Source organism: Pleurodeles waltl, chromosome 3_2, assembly GCF_031143425.1.
Source record: "Pleurodeles waltl isolate 20211129_DDA chromosome 3_2, aPleWal1.hap1.20221129, whole genome shotgun sequence".
Taxonomy (NCBI): Eukaryota; Metazoa; Chordata; class Amphibia; order Caudata; family Salamandridae; genus Pleurodeles; species Pleurodeles waltl.
Window position 1 is genome coordinate 34,715,394 of NC_090441.1, and position 15,329 is coordinate 34,730,722.

Below are 15,329 nucleotides of genomic sequence, written 5' to 3' on the forward strand. Positions count from 1 at the left end.
GTCTTAGATCAGCCATAAGTTTGAGACTGTCCAGTGAATGCTTCAATTGCTTCACCCAAGCGCGCTCTTGCCAATTGCTGCCTTCAGAGTCACAGTGGTAAAGGGATGGTTGATGGTCTTCACTGTTTTTAAAATCACCAGCATTGTGGTTGTGTGACAGAGAAAAGCATACCTGGCATTTACAGCTAGGTGCATGCGAAGCTCTCAAAATATATTATTTTTCTGTGATACTGATTTATGCTTGGAACAACACCAGGCGCGGCCTGTCCTTTAAGGCGGAGGGGCCACGCACCCCCACCTTTTGCCCCTCATGAAGAGTGCCGGTCAGGCTGAACAAAGGTCAGCCTCAAAGACATGCTTCATGTTCAGGTCAGGCAGCCAGGAGCGAGACATGCTTGATATGCGCAGACTCATCGGTGTCTGAGCTGAACTTTGCTTGGCTGAAGAGGTCACAGCTCCTGTAGGTATGACCTCCTCGGCTCAGCAAAGGTGCCTCGAGGCCCTCCCCCGGGTGACGAGGCAAGCGTTACCCATTTACTATGACCTGGACGCTTCAGGTTTAAGGCCTGAAGCGCCCAGGGCAAGTGTCAATCAGTGACAGCTCGTCACAGAGTGGGGTGGGATCAGCAGTCTCACTGACCCCATTCCACTCTGTGACGAAGTTGGGACTGCTGCCTTCCCTCATTGGCTGACCTAAGGCCAGCCAATGAGGGAAGGCAGCAGTCCCAGCCCTCCTGGGACCTCCTAGGCTGAAGATAAGTGTGTGTGATCTTTTTAAATGAATGTTTGGTGTGTGCATGTATATCTGAATGTTGATGAATGTTGTTAATGGATGAGCGTGTGTGTGTGAAAGAATGAGTGTGAGTGTGCTTCCCGCCCGCCCCCCTCCCTCCTAAATCTGCCGGCCGCCACTGAACAACACATTGCAACCACCGTACAACAGGCACACTACTCCAGGACTACAGATGTATCCTCCTCATCACCTTACAAGCGCCTTTCTAAAGCATGTCCTCAAGTGTACGCAGCACAATCTCACTTATGTAGGGTGAACAGGGGTCCCAGATTTACCGGGACAGTCCCTGTTTTTCACCAGCTATCCTGGCAGATTTCAGGAAATTTAGTTGATGTACTGGTTTTTAGAGAGGGTCTCTGAAAACAGTGGGAGCTGCCTTTTTATGTTTTACAAAACAGGTGCTGTTAAATAAAAGCAATGTAATTAACAGGCATGATACTGGCTTCAAAATCTGCATTTTATTTTTGCTCTTTTTCACTTTAAAATGTTAGTCACCATACACTCATGTACCCTGAAAACCATGTATTTCATTCCCCTAGAAGCAGGTGGAATATGCGTGGGAGCCTTGCCGTCCTGTGTGGCGAACGCAATCTGTGACTAAATGAAATGCTGTGGAGCTGCCGCACAAAAGAGTTCACATTTTGCCAGGCACGGCTCCTCAGCCAGCAGCAGCAGCTGCAAACCTTTTACTACAACATTATAATAAACTAAGTAGTAAAAGGGGCAGGTTCATGGGCTGTGATGAGCACTTGAGGGGGAGTGCACAACACTCCCCCTCAGTGTGCATGTATGTTTGGTCGGCCCTCTGGCACTGTTGCCTGGTTGGAGAGAGCAGTCACAGGCTAGTAGTCTGCCTGGGAGTGACCCCCTAACAGTGCTCTGAGCAGCGTCAGGTTGGCCGCAGGGCAGGCAGGCTGGTAGTCTGTGCCTGCCTGCAGCCGAGGAGACGGAGGAGCTGTGACGAGGCACAGTGTGCAGTTAAGTTTAAAAAAAATGTATTTATTCATTTTATTAATCCCCCCAGCGCCGCCCCCCCCCCCCTCGAACCCCTGCGAGCCGCGACTGCATTTTGTGTTTGTGTGTGTGCGTTTTGTGGATGTGTGGTAGTGTGTGTGCATGCATGACTTTTGGATTGTACTGAGTTGCGCATGGTTGGTGGATGTGTTTGTGCGTTTTCTGTATGTGTGCTTGTGTAGAGGTGAGCATATGTTTTGCCTGTGTGTGTGTACATGCGTGTGCCACAGAAACTGCTTGTTTAAGTCTATGGGATGCTTATAGGGCGCTTCTCTCTTTGACATATTCCTGAAATGCACGTATGTGGCCATCACGCCATACGAGGTTACCCTATTACGAATTGTCCACGGTTTTTTAAGTAAATAATGAACATTCTTGCATTTTAGTGATCTCAGACCTCACATACTTTAGGTGCGGTATTAGTACCAAGCTGTAAACATCATGAAGGCGCCTCCTTTGAATCGTTTGGTTTGTACTTTAAGACTGCACCCATAACGGACTGAAAAATACAGAAAGTCTGAAAAAATATTTTAGCGCAAGTTGTCAGCAAGTCCTTTGCCCTAAACTTCTACCTGAAATTCATGGGCTGCCCATGAGTGCCAGGCGATGAAATAAAAATATGGTAGGTGAATTTGGTTATTTCTTGGCCATCAAATATGTGCAATCTCACTTTACAAAGCAAAAGCAACAAGATTATTTTTCTTTTTTAAACAAAAAAATGCTTCCCAGCAAACGAAGACTGGGAAACGAGCCGTAAATTAGAACTTTGGGTCAGAATGTGTGAATATTATAGGAATGCAAAACTTAAATTCGCAGTAATGTGTAACGAACCGACGATTTCTCTGGAATAGATTTAAAAAGTCGCATTTAATCATTTTCACTTCGGTTCCCAATAGTCCATTCAATATTGGTCATCATCAAATGTTTTGGATCTGAGGCTAGTGTTACTTACCACTTATGTCCAAAGTTGTGACATCACGCAGCTGGCCTCTGTCTTCAGAAACAATTTACAGGCAGGGACTCAAAGGGCGCCGCCAGGCAGACATGAAGGCGCACTGCAGCAATTAAATACACGCTGCGCGAAACCCCATCAAGTACTGCGCTGTATTCGTTTTACCACGCACACGAGATGTTGCGACTGCTAAAGTGCATTGCGATCTATATTAGAATGTTTCCTTTTAAACTCCGATCTCTGAATATTTCCGGTTATAACACATGCCAGATGGAGGACCAATCACTTGTACATGGTGACACAGTTATACCACACACAGAGTGACCCACAGCAAGCCCCTACAGTATGGCCTAGATACACACTTTGGCCTATATACTTTTCTCTCTCATTTCTTAGTAATTCTTCACCATCCTCTCTACCCGGTGAACGGAGGGGGAGGTCTGCGCACCCTCACTGCTACAACTGACAGTGTGCATACATTAAGTGGATTTGCAGCCCCCATATCCTGATGCCCTGCAGGCAACATGTCTCGACCCTGCTGCCGCCTGTTGCAGTGACCCCTTCAAGCGCGGTTTATTAGCCGTGTGCGCAGCAGAGCTCCCATTAGTTGGTAACACCTGTTCAATGAACCTTGCAGGTGTCACTGCAGTCCCCTCCCCTGCCGGCCCTGCACCCGACCCCCCTCCACCACAGACGCACAGATGGAGGTAGTAGAAGGCGTACCTTACAGCTCGATTTGTGGTTATTGTGAAGGTGCAGGTTACGATACTGTGCCTGTGTATGACACTGTGCCTAGAAGTGTACACATGAACTGCTCAAGTTCACACCATGCGTCTGCTGTGAGAGGATTCTTCTATCCTGGAAAGGACAGTGACCTGCGACCCGGTGCCTTCCTCAGAGGTAACAAGATCTGTCACTGTCCCAGCAGGTAAGCACAAGAACCCCTGGCCCTCTGAAAGAAGAGAGGACGCATCACTGCCCATAAACCTGCCATGCACAGTTTTTTTGTTAAAAATGTTACTGCAAATATTACATTAATATTAGCAATGATGTTAACAAAGACGTTATGAGTGCTGTCATTTGTGGGCTAATTAGCAATGCATGGTGGGGGCACGAATTATAGTTACCTTACTGCACAAGTTATAGTTACTTGAGGTAACTCTAACTATAACTGGTGAATTTCTATGGTTTTGTACATTTAAAATGTGAGCCTAAATATAACGTCCCTGTAACCTTTGGTTTTCGAAGTGAATTTCTATGATTTTTTAAATTCTTTTTCCTAATTATAACATTCCTGTCACTTTTGTATTTTTTCAGTGAATTTCTATGTTTTTTTAAACATTTATTAATTTTCATTACTATACGTTACTCCAACCATGGCCTCTGCGCATGGCCTTTGCGCCCCCTATAAGAACCCAACCTTTCACCGTGTACGGCCTTCACCTGTGCGCAGTAGGGGTTGCCCACAATGGCTGGCCTGCATCCAATCCCTACGGCCAACCCCCCTAACCACCCATCTTCATGCTGTGAATGACCCTTTTGCCGTGCACAGCGAAAGTTGCCTGCAGCCTCTCTGGGTGTCAGAATAGGTGCAAGAGGGTGTATCTGGGGATGAGAGTGGCTGTGAGAGTGTCTGTCTGGGTGTGAAAGTGCGTACATCAGAGTTTTTAGTTGGTGCCTCAGTGTGTGTGTGTGGGTGCATAAGTGGGTGCATAAGGATGTCAGTGGGTCTGTGAGTAGGTGTGTGAGAGTCTGAGTGGGTCTGTGAGTGGGTGCGTGAGTGTCTGAGTGGGTCTGTGAGTGGGTACATGAGGGTTTGAGTGGGTGTATGTGTGAGATAAGGTTTGAAAGAAAGATAGAGAAAGAGAGAGAGAGAAGGAGAGGGAAAGAGATAGAGGCTTTTTAAGGCTTTGATATATGATAAACTTAAAATTAGATATTCCTGTTCAATTTAAAAACATAAATGTATTTGTTATTTTAAAAAATAAAATCACCTTTTATTTTATCTTTAAACATTTGAAGTTTAAAAAGAAGAAGGAAACATGTCCAGCTGGACTCAAACCCTTGGTTCTCAGTGTGAAGGTTCATGACCGTAACACTGAGCTTGAGCTTTTTTTCTGTTTTCTTTTTAGCCCCTTAGGGGCTGCCTGGGACCCGGTCCCTACATGTTTTTTTCCTTTAAAATATTGTTATTTTACAAAATGTCCTTTTTTCAGGCTATTTGGCACCACGGGGTAAGTCTCAAGGCTTGTCCCACAGTGACATTGCTTCAGCAAGCAAGGAGCTGCTTTAACAGCATCTCTGTGCTTGCTGAAGCAAACCTATCATCTCTGTCCCCTTCTTATAACCACACACACATACACTGAAAGAACCAAAGGTTACAGGGCCGTTATAGTTAGGTTCTGTATTTACTCATACAAAACCATCGAAATTCAGCCTAAGGTAGCTATAACTTGCGCCCTTGCCATGCACAGTTCTCTTATCAATACTTCATTTGAAATGCTGCAGTGATAATATCAAAGATGCCATACAAGATCTCATCAATGATATAATAATGTGATATAATATGTTTGGTAATTAGCTGCGCATGGCGAAGGCACAAATTATAGTTACATCAGGGTGCAAGTTATAGTTACTTAAAAGAACTATAACTGCTGAATTTCTATGGTTTTGTGCGAGTAAATTCAGAACCTAACTATAACGTCCCTGCAACCTTTGTTTTTTCCAGTGAATTTCTATGTTTTTTAACGTAAAGCAATTGTAATTACTATGGGCCTCATTACAACATTGGCGGGTGGCTATCGGGGATGTGGGCCGCAACATGGGAGCCGGCTCCAAATGGAGCCGGCGGTGTTGCGGCCGTGCGACGGGTGCAGTTGCACCCGTCGCGCTTTTCACTGTCTGCACAGCAGATAGTGAAAAGCAGCATGGGGCCCTGTCCCCCCCCCAGGGGCCCCACGACTCCCCGTACCGCTAGCCTTTTCCTGGCGGTTCAGACCGCCAGAAAAAGGCTGGCGGTCGGGGAGTCGTAATCCCCTGGGCAGCGCTGCAAGCAGCGCTGCCCTGGCGGATTACATCCGCCGGGGCCATTGTAGCAGTAAACTGCCGGCCCCGGCGGTGCGACCGCGGCGCTACCGTCGCGGTCATAAACTTGGTTTCCGCCCGCCGGCCCAGCGGGGATGTGGGCCGCAACATGGGAGCCGGCTCCAAATGGAGCCGGCGGTGTTACGGTCGCGCTTTTCACTGTCTGCACAGCAGACAGTGAAAAGCAGCATGGGGCCCTGTCAGGGGGCCCATGCCAGTGGCATGGGCAGTGAAGGGGCCCCCAGGGGCCCCATGACTCCCCGTACCGCCAAGCCTTTTCCTGGTGGTTCAGACCGCCAGAAAAAGGCTGGCGGTCGGGGAGTCGTAATCCCCTGGGCAGCGCTGCAAGCAGCGCTGCCCTGGCGGATTACATCCGCCGGGGCCATTGTGGCAGTAAACCGCCAGCCCCGGCGGTGCGACCGCAGCGCTACCGCCGCGGTCATAATACGCCGGGAGGCACCACCAGCCTGTTGGCGGTGCTCCCGTCGTTTTGGCCCTGCGGTTGTAATACCGCCAGGGTCATAATGACCACCTATATGTTAATCCAACCCTACTACTCATGACCTTCGGCAGGTCACAGCAAGGGTTGGTCACAAGGCCTGGCCTGCAGCCAGGCCTTGCAGCAAAGCCCTTATAACCACCCAACCCCACACCATGCACATCCTTTGGCTGTGTGCTGTGTGCAGCGCAGGTTGGCCAGAGGGCCTGTCTCTGTCAGTGGATCTGTGAGTGGGTGCGTGAGTGTTTGAGAGGGTCTGAAAATGGGTGTGTGAGTCTGAATGGGTGTGAGGGGGTGCATGAGTGTCTGAGTGTGTGTGTGAGTGGACGCATGAGTTTCTGAGTGCATGTATGAGTGAATGAATGAGTGTATGAATGAATCTGCGTTTTTTCCTTCACATTTTTCAATATTCGCGAATAATTTGTGAAAATTCAGGAATTTTTATGAATATCGCGCATGGTGACACAAAAATATTTTAAACCCATGATCTGCACCTAAAACACACCTGTATCACACCCCTGTATTCACGCTGCCCCCTTATGCCACTTTCAATTTGGATTTTGACCCGCAGGGACCGTGTCCCGTGGAATAAAATGGCAGCCACAACTTTGTAGTCAGGTTGCAGTCAGCCAATTGCAACACTTCTTTTTGCAGGCGTATTTGTGAAAAATTTGCGAATTTTGCAAATTATTCACAACAGAGATATATTCAAATGTATTTTCCCTTTAAAATCTAAAGAATTACTGAACAGACTTACACCAAATAAGTGAAAGCGTAATCTGCGTACTAACAGCTAGCTTTCTGCAAAATCTAGTGTAATTACGTCCAGTGGTTCGGCCTGTAGTCGTGTCTAAAGAATCCTATAGAAACTAACATGGGCAACGCAACATTTTATGAGCCCCCTTTTTCCCGGCCTCCGCTTAACAGATCACCCCAAAACTTTCCATGCCCAACAATAATCACCACAACACTTTTTTGTGAAAATTTAGTGAAGATTTGTCAAACGGTGCTAAAGATATAGGCAAGTCAAACAAAAGCTTTTCTTATGGAAACATGATCCTAACTATAACTGCCTAGTGGTAACTGCCACAAGGTAATATTCATATATATATATAAATATATATATATATATATGTATTTAAAACCTAGTGGCGGTTGCCACTAAGTAGTTATAGTTACAACCTAGTTTCTATATAAAAAGCATTTTTTTACTTGCCTATACCTTTGGCACCGCTTGGCGAATCTTCACAAAACTTTCCCAAAACAATTGTCAGTTCCGTCAGCTGCTGCCTGGAAAGTTTTGGGGTGATCTGTCCAGGTGGGGCTGAGAAAAAAGTGGGATCCCAAAGCAGATTTTCCCCATTAATTTATTCATAGGGATTTTGAACACTAGACTACACAACACCGGACCAGAATACCTCAACAGAAGGCCCTCTTTCTACACCCTGACCCGACATTTTCCTTCCACTGACCTTGCCCTCGCCACCATCCCACGCATCCTCAGAATGACCGCTGGCGGCAGATCGTTCTCCCAACTCGCCGCCAAGACATGGAACACTCTTCCCGCCCACCTACGACATACACAGGACCTGATTACCTACAGGAGACAACTCAAGACCTGGCTGTTTGATCAGTAGCAGTCCCCCCCCATCAGTGCCTTGAGACCCTCACATGGGTAGTGCGCTTTACAAATGCTTTGATTGATTGATTGAACGATTGATTGAACAGCGATAGCGCAAAAGCTACTATATGGAATCACACCAAATTTAGCAGGAATGTAGTTCCTGGTCCAAAAAGAGTGCTTTCTTTGTGTTGGTGTGATACCGTTCAGTAGTTTTTGAGAAATTCAGGGGAAAACAAATTTGTATATCCAGGAAAGCGAAGGATTCCCGACCCCTAACAATATTGTGCTGAGATCTGTTTGGCTGACAACACTTCTACAACAGAGGCTGTTGAAGTGTTGTCAGCCATCTTGCGGCTCAGCTTCAGACGAGCCCCAAAAAAAAAAGAAACAAAAGGGGCCAGGGTACGAACACCCTGACCCCTTAATTTTGGTGGTGGGGTCTCAAAGGGACCCTCCACCCAGGGCAAAAAAGCTTTTTTTTAAATTTTACTAGCGGAGATGCGATGGATCCGCAAATCCGTTTGTAAAATCTAAAAAAAAAATGAAGAGTGGGCTCCTGTGTTTCATTAGTGTAATGCCCCCGGGTGGACCAAGTCTCAGAGGCTTTAAAAAAAAAAGTAGGTGGGCCTCCTGGCCACATTCTGCTGCCCAGAGGAATGTCACCTCCCCAGGGCGATCTTTTAATTAATACAGGGGGGCCCTGTGGTCCCCCGTTGTCTCGAAGACCACCACCCCCAGGGGAAAACGTTTAGAAAAAGAAACAGGGGACCTTCGCGTCCCAGGGACCATCACCTTTCTAGGGCTATGTAAAAACTGGAGGAGGGCCATATGGCCCCTCTCTTGGAGCCACTCATAGACCTGGGGACCGCCAACCCCCAGGGCTGGCTCCTGCTATGTCCCGAGGTGCCCACCCTAGGACATAGATGTTTGCTGTGGCTTGGCTGCAACGCTGCAGCCAAGCCTCAGCAAACACTTAGGGCTTTGACAACGGGACCTTTAAAGCAGGTCCGCTGTCAAAATCTGAAGTTTCATCTCTGTCCTCTACACACACGCAGAGGAAAGAGATGAAATGCTTCAGCAAGCAGAGAGCTGCTGTCAAAGCAGCTCCGTGCTTGCTGAAGCATTGGCACTGTGGGGGAATCCTAAAGACTTCCCCCGCAATGCCAAGTAGCCGGTAAGGGCATTGTTTAAAAAAGAAAGTAGGGACCGCGGGAGGAGCCCTTGAGAGCTTCCTTGCGATCCCACAGAGCCCGTAAAGGGCTTTATTATACAATAAAAAAAATAAAAAAAATAGGGACCACAGGAGGGCCCTTGAGGGATCCCCCCCCCCACGGTCCCTACTTTTTTTGGTTGATTTTTACTACAAAGCTCACAAAGGCTTAAAACAAAAAAAAAAGAAAACCCCCACAGCACAGTGTGAAGGTTGTTGACTTTCACACTGGGCTATGGGAGTTCAAGTCCAGCTGGACTCCTTTCCTTTCCTTTTTTTAATAGACAAATGTATACTTGTTTAAATAAATTAAATACTTTTTTTTGTTAATTCCACCATTCTAAGTATATGAGATATTGAAGACTAAAAAACTCTCTCTCTCTCACTTTCTTTCTTCCTTACTGTCTCTCTTTCAATCAATTTCTCCCACTCTCATATTCACTCAGACATTTACACACCCACTCAAAGAGCCCCTCAGACACTCATGCACCCACTCACAAACCCACTGACACCCTCATGTAGACACTCACAGATCCGTGCACAGACTGGCACACTCACTAAAACACTGATGTATGCACTCTCACACCCAGACAGACAACCTGATAGCTACTCACACCCCCAGATACACCCTCTCACACCTATACTCACACACAGAGAAGCTGAGGCTAACTGCTACTGTGCACGGCGAAAGGGTTGTGCACAAAGTGGGTTTGGGTGGCAGGCCAGGTCTTGCAGGCAACCTCTCCTAAGCATGGGTGGATGTGCACGGTTGGGTGCTTGTTGGGGGTTGGTCACAGGGCCTGGCTGAAGGACAACCACCTGTGTGTGACGCGGTTGAATTAACGTATAGTAATAAAAATTACTACAAGTTAAAAAAAAACAGAGAAATCCACTAAAAAAACAAAGGTTACAGGGATGTTATAGTTACAAAGTCGAATTTTTAAAAAAAGCATAGAAATTCACTTAAGAAACCAAAGGTTACATGGAAGTTATAGAGTTTAGGCTCACATTTTAAACGTACAAAACCATAGAAATTCAACAGTTATAGTTAGAGTTACCTCTAGTAACTATAACTTGTGCCCTAAGGTAACTATAACTCACTCTCACACCATGCTCTGCAAATTACCTGACAAATTACGGCAATCATGCCATCTTTCATAGCATAATTGATAATATCAATGTAATATCTGCAGTAAATTATTAGACAAAAAAACTGTGCATGGCGGGGTGCGAGTTATAGTTACCTTAGGGCATGAGTTATAGTTACTTGAGCTAACTAACTATAACTGGTGAATTTCTATGGTTATGTGCATTTAAAATGTGAGCCTAAATATAACGTCCCTGTAACCTTTGCTTTTCAAGTGAACATAAATATATACATATGTAGAGAGGGAGAGAGAGAGAGAGAGAGATAGCTAGATAGATAGATAGATAGATAGATAGATAGATAGATAGATAGATAGATAGATAGATATGGGGTTTTTCGGGTTTGAAGTGGGTACTGGTTTTTGGGTGGCAAGAGCATTTTTAGGGTTTAGGGTAGGTATAGGTTTTTGGGTGGTAAGTGCATCTTTAGGTTTTAGAGTGGGAATGGGTTTTTGGGTGATAAGGGCATTTTTAGGTTTTAGAGTGAATATGGGTTTTTGGGTGGTAAGGGGTTTTTAGATTCTAGGGTGGGTAGAGGTTTTTGGGTTGTAAAGGATTTTTATGTTTTAGGGTGGGTAGAGGTTTTTGGGTGGTAAGTGTTTTTTAGGTTTTGGGGGGTATAGGTTTTTGGGTAGTAAGGACATTTTTAGGTTTTAGGGTTGGTATGGTTTTTAAGGTAGTAAAGGCATTTGTAGGTTTTAGGGTGGGTATGGGTTTTAGGGTGGTAAGGGCATTTTAGTTTTTAGGATGGGTATGGCTTTCCGGGTGGTAAGGGCATTTTTAGGTTTCAGGGTAGGTATGGGTTTCTGGGTGGTAAGGGTTTTTGAGGGTTTAGGGTGGGCATGGGTTTTGGGGTGGTAAGGGTATTTTTTAGTTTTAGGGTGGGTATGGGTTTTTGGGTCATAAGGGTATTTTTTTAGATTTTGAGGTGGGTAGGGTTTTTCGGTAGTAAGGGCATTTTTAGGTTTTTGGGTGGGTATGGGTTTTAGGGTGGTAAGGTTTTTTTAGGTTTTAAAGTGGGTATTGGCTTTGGGGTGGCAAGCGATTTTTAGGTTTTAGGGGAGGTAGGGGTTTTTGGGTGGTAAGGGGGGGTTTATGTTTTAGGGTGGGTATGAGGTTTTGAGTACTAAAGGCATTTTTAAGTTTTAGGGTGTATATGGGTTTTTGGGCGGTAAGGGCATTTTTAGGTTTTAGGGTGGGTATGGGTTTTTGGGTGGTAAGGGCATTTTTAGGTTTTAGGGTGGGTATGTGCTTTGGGTGGTAAGGGGTATTTAGGTTTTAGGATGGGTAGGGGTTATTAGGTTTAGGGTGGGTATGGGTTTTTGGGTAGCAAAGGCATTTTTAGGGTTTAGGGTGTGTATGGGTTTTTGGGTGGTAGGAACCTTTTTAGGTTTAAGGGTATGTATGGGTTTTAGGGTGGTAAGGGCATTTTTTGGCTTTAGGGTGGGTATGGGTTTTTGAGTGGTAAGGGGTGTTTAAGATTTAGGGTGGGCATGGGTTTTTGTTTTGGGCGGTAAGGGTATTTTTATGTTTTAGGGTGGGTATGGGTTTTTGGGTGGTAAGGGCATTTTAAATTTTAGGGTGGGTATGGCTTTTGAGTGGTAAGGGCATTTTTAATTTTTAGGGTGGGTATGGGTGTTAGGGTGGTAAGGGCATTTTTAGTTTTTAGGGTGGGTATGGGTTTTAAGGTAGCAAGGACATTTTTAGTTTTTATGGTTGGTATCAGTTTTTGGGTGGTAAGGGCATTGTTAGTTTTTAGGGTGGAAATGGGTTTTTGGGTGATATGGGCATTTTTAGGTTTTAGGGTAGGTATGGGTATTTGGGTGGTAGGGGTATTTTTAGGTGTTAGGGTAGGCATAGGTGTTTGGGTGGTAAGGGGTTTTTAGGGTTTACGGTGGCTATGGGATTGGGGTGGTTAGGGTATTTTTTGGTTTTAGGGTAGGTATGGATTTTAGTATGGTAAAGTGTGTTTAAGACTAAGGGTGGGCATGGGTTTTTGGGTTGGAAGGGTGTTTTTAGGTTTTAGGGTGGGTAAGCTTTTTTAATAGTAAGGGCATTTTTAGGTTTTAGGGTGGATATGGGTTTTTGGGTAGTAAGGGGTTTTTAGGTTTTAGGGTGGGTATGGGTTTTAGGGTTGTAAGGATTTTTAAGGTTTTAGGATGGGTAGTAGTTTTTGGGTGGTAAGGGGTTTTTAGGTTTTAGGGTTGGTATAGGTTTTTGGGTACTAAAGGCATTTTCAGGTTTTAGGGTGGGTATGGGTTTTAAGGTAGCAAGGACATTTTTAGTTTGTATGGTTGGTATCAGTTTTTGGGTGGCAAGGGCATTGTTAGTTTTTAGGGTGGATATGGGTTTTTGGGTGGTATGGGCATTTTTAGGTTTTAGGGTAGGTATGGGTATTTGGGTGATAGGGGTATTTTTAGGTGTTAGGGTAGGCATGGGTCTTTGGGTGGTAAGGGGTTTTTAGGGTTTACAGTGGCTATGGGATTGGGGTGGTAAGGGTATTTTTTGGGTTTTAGGGTGGGTATGGGTTTTAGTGTGGTAAAGGGTGTTTAAGACTTAGGGTGGGCATGGGTTTTTGGGTTGGAAGGGTGTTTTTAGGTTTTAGGGTGGGTAAGCTTTTTTGGTAGTAAGGGCATTTTTAGGTTTTAGGGTGGGTATGGGTTTTTGGGTAGTAAGGGGTTTTTAGGTTTTAGGATGGGTATGGGTTTTAGGCCGGTAAGGATTTTTTTAGGTTTTAGGGTGGGTAGGGGTTTTTGGGTGCTAAGGGGTTTTTAGGTTTTAGGGTTGGTATGGGTTTTTGGGTAGTAAAGGCATTTTCAGGTTTTAGGGTGTGTATGAGTTTTTCGATGGTAAAGGGATTTTTAGGTTTTAGGGTGGACAGGGTTTTAGGGCATTGTTAGGGTTTAGGGCAGTTATGGGTTTTTAAGTGGTATGGGATTTTTAGGTTTTAGGGTGGGTATGGGTTTTGGGACAATAAGTTTTTTTTAGGTTTTAGGGTGGGTAGGGGTTTTGGGGTGGTAAGGAGTTTTTAGGTTTTAGGGCAGGTATGGGTTTTTGGGTAGTAAAGGCATTTTCAGGTTTTAGGGTTAGTTTTTGGGTGGTAAGGGCATTTTTAGGCTTTAGGGTGGGTATGGGTTTTGGGAAGTAGGGGCATTTTTAGGTGTCAGGGTGGGTATGGGGTTTTGGGTGGTAAGGGGGTTTAGGGTTTAGAGTGATTATGGGTTTTGGGGTCGTAAGAGTATTTTTAGGTTTTAGGGTGGCTACGATTTTTGGTAGTAAGGGCATTTTTAGGTTGTAGGGTGTGTATGGGTTTTTGGGTGCCAAGGGTTTTTTAGGTTGTTGGGTGAGTATGGGTTTTTACATAGTACATAGGGGCACATTGTAAACAATGGTGTGCCCTCTTTTAATGCCTGCTCTGAGCAGGTGTTAAAAGTGCCGAAAAAAAAGATGCCAGGAAATCTGTTTGATTTTCTTGTGCCATTTTTTGGCCTCCCTAACGGGGGGACGCCCCCTATGCATACATTATGCCTGGCACAGAAATAATGTAGCACAAAGGGTTACAAAGTGGCGCATTGCATGCATTGTGCCACTTTTTAAATATGGTGCGGGGGATATTGGCCATCTAACGAAATAATAATGTAAAACAAACTATGCTACTGTGTCGGTAGATGGCGCTATGGGCTTTTAAAGATGCCTCTTTGTTCCTATGTAGCTTGGTGGTAACTGTGTTGCTGGTCTGGAGAGAGCAGGCACAGGCTCTCAGTCTGCCTGGGAATGCCCTGGCTGGACGCTCCCAATCCTAACACTGCTCTGAGCAGCATCACGATTGGCTGAAGGGCAGGCTGGGAGCCTGTGTCTGCAGCAGAGGAGCGGCACAGTGGTGACAATGCAGGTAAGTTAAAAAAAAAAAAGTTCTGCTGGCCCCCCAACGTGCACGCTGCCCCACCCCTATTAAGCACCGCAAGCTGCTCCTGGGTAGATGACAACATGGATTTCTGAGAGTTTTGGCCTGCTGTATGGAGTGACTAGTTTGTTTAGCAATTGTTACCCTTTAGTTTATTCATGATTTCTTCATTGTTACTTAGATGGGGACTTATCATGGTCTACATGTTGATTGAGCCATCACTTTCTTGGAACGTACTCTACTAACCAACGGTTTTAGGATAGGTTCTATTTTATACCTTTAGATTTCATGAGGTACCCCTACTTCTTTGGTGCTACCTCTTTTCCAGCATAGTATACATTTACACTTTTTACTTAGACTGTTTTCACAGCCATACATTATTTCTATTACTGGGCTGTATGCACAAATCTCTCAAAATTCTGATAACCTCTTTGGTTGGTCTTTTATTAAATTGTTTACAGTTACTGAATACAGTGCATGTCTAGGATTACTGACTTTACTGTCAATATAATTGCAGCCAAGGGTTTAAATTTGACAGAACTGAGCAGATTTTAGAAACAGACGTCTTTACAACAGTTCTCGTGAGGTTCAACACGTCACCACCATGTTTTACGACTGGCTTCTTGGTAGGTTGTCAATGAGAATTTAAAGGAATTGAGTCATTCTACGTTTCTTACATAACGATTATGTTACACTGTTGTGGTTCCAGATGCATACGCATCATCTTATGAGGCCACTATAAGATTCGGAAAAGGACTGATGTTGAAATCCCATTAGGTCACTTTACTCTCTCCTGTACTCCTTCTTTCTTTTTTTTTCGCCCTGTTTGCTTTTTTTGGCGGAAAAGGACTTTCTTCTTGGTACCTGAACTGACTTCATTCATCATAGAAGCTGGTAAGATTCTCACAACCTTGCATGATGGTGTTTGAGCCTTTTTGGTAAGATTTTTGGGCATCACTTTGTTGATCTTGATGGGATCACTTGGTTCTTTGGCAAATGCAATTTTTTTCATAGGGACTTTATGGACATAATCCTTTTTGTGTACCCCTGTCATCTAGGAGATATTACATTGTATGGTTTTTTGTGTACTCTCACAGCCTTGA

The 15,329-nt window shown here is 45.0% G+C and overlaps 1 protein-coding gene across 2 annotated transcripts in view; it reads right to left on the minus strand.

Moving 5' to 3' along the window:
* LOC138286427 (P2X purinoceptor 1-like) overlaps positions 1-15,329 on the minus strand; it is a 495,243-nt gene that overhangs the window by 87,666 nt on the left and 392,248 nt on the right. The window lies entirely within an intron of this gene.